This window comes from Belonocnema kinseyi, chromosome 5, assembly GCF_010883055.1.
Source record: "Belonocnema kinseyi isolate 2016_QV_RU_SX_M_011 chromosome 5, B_treatae_v1, whole genome shotgun sequence".
Classification (NCBI taxonomy): domain Eukaryota; kingdom Metazoa; phylum Arthropoda; class Insecta; order Hymenoptera; family Cynipidae; genus Belonocnema; species Belonocnema kinseyi.
The window spans coordinates 12,260,264-12,262,260 of NC_046661.1; the positions used below are offsets into that span (position 1 = coordinate 12,260,264).

General features: G+C 35.7%; 1 pseudogene; it reads right to left on the reverse strand.

The window, feature by feature from the left end:
- Nucleotides 1-1,078: 1,078 nt before the first annotated feature.
- On the reverse strand, nt 1,079-1,204 carry LOC117174011 (annotated as a pseudogene).
- Between the last annotated feature and the right edge of the window lie 793 nt (nt 1,205-1,997).

Consider the following 1,997-nt stretch of genomic DNA (forward strand, 5'->3'; position numbering starts at 1 on the left):
CCGTTTCTAATCAACATTAAGAGTTTAAATTTGTGGAGGAGATGAAAATGCCTTCAGCCTTTCCATGTATCCCCGAGAATTCGACTTAAACCATTATCACGGGGGAGAAGGCGAGTGAAAGTGACCTCTTCGCGGAGCGTCAATGCCGCGCGTCCGAGGGCGCTGGGTAGGAGATAGCGATTTCTCGCGTTTCGTTGCTCACACGGAAACGCTGTGGCGACTTCAAACTCGTTCGAGTAGTCATATATACGAAACTACTTCATGCAAATTTATGATTCTTTTTTTAACCAAATAGAGCTCATCGAGGGGAAAAATAATCTTCACTCGAATATGCGCTAATGCATTTTTTAACCGTATTGTTTGCAAGTGAATATTGCAACTACATTATTTTTCAATTAAGTTTTATCAAAAATGTTTAGACAGCGTTTGCGGATCATCGCGCATATGCGTTGCAAATTGTTTGCTCGCTTCGTCAGCTTGCCGTAGCTTTTTTTATGACAATTTCTCGGTAAAATAATACATCGGCACAAATTTATTCATTTTTTTCGCCTCTTTTTATTTCACATATCTACGTGCATAAGTGCGTTAGGTGATGTCACGATACAAAGTACGTTCTTGTAGAGAGTGTATATTTCCGTCTTTCCCAGAAATTGTCGAGCTACATGGATTCTGAGAATCGGGGTCTTTTTGAGTCTTTGGTTACTGCTGCATCTTTGTACAAAGTAATTTTTTTCCATACAGTGATTGTATTCGCATGGTCGATGTTGATTTTCTTGTGATTTATTCAGAATCTCGGTTAATTAAACATGGCTGAAATGGAATCGTCCGAGATTTGTAATACTGCAAACAATTTGCAACGCACTTTTGCGATGATTCGCAAAACTTTTTTTAACATTTTTAATAAACATTCATTGAAAAATAATATAGTTGCAATTTTCAATTGCAAATAAAATAACTAAAAACTTAAATTAGCGCATATTCGAGTGAAGATTATTTCTCCTATCGATGCGCTCTAACCAAACTATCCAAACTTCCACTTGCCTCTTCCCCCGTGATAATGGTTCAAATCGAAAGCCTCGGGGGTCCGAGATATCCACATTAGGGAAATACGCAAGATTCAGCTCTCGAACGTAGTGTAATGGAAGAGCCTCGCCCTTGAGGAACCGCCTTATTGAACACGGTAGCCTCTACGCTAAGTAAGTATGCTTCTCGCCGTCTCGGCTCCTCTCTTAAACATTCGACCCTTCATTTCAATTGCGAGAAATGAAAATCGCTGCGCTCTCGGGCGCACTGTGGCCGAAGTACGGCCCGAGGCGGCAAGATTTAAATCTTCAAATAATAAATTAAATCTTTTGTGTCAAATCTTTTACCCATGAATCATAATTTATCATTTATAGCATCATGAGTGTTAGACACATGAATACACGATCTTAGTTATTAAATCGAGGATAAAATAATTATTTGTTTAACATAATAAATAATAATAAATAACGTGCGGTATCAGAATTTGATTGAGTTTCCATAAAAGCTTGGCTCTAGTCAGTGTTTTTCCTCAGTAATTGCTATTCTCAATTTTTTTATATTATATGTTAAAGAAGATCCGCAACATTTTTTACAACTTCTGGTTATTTTAATCATTTTTAGCGGAAAAAGTTATTTTTAATAAAAAATCATCAGGTTTCAAAGAAGGTAAAAAATTGTTGTGCAATTCTAGGTAAGAGTAACGTTTTTTACTGAGAATGTTTATAAGGATTTTAAAAAATATTAAAATTTTTAGGACATTTTAAGGTTATGTTAACATAAATTGTAAGTTGGGCTATTAATTGATAAAATTGTGTATGTTTATTTTTATTTTTCTTTATTACTTTTTTTCAGCGTAGGCTTTAGCCAAATTACTTGAAATGTGTAGAAATAATTCAAAAAATTCAAAAAATGCCTCATAATTTCGTTCGGATCGTTGCGGAAAGCAAAGCATTCTGTCCTTACTAGGACCGGAA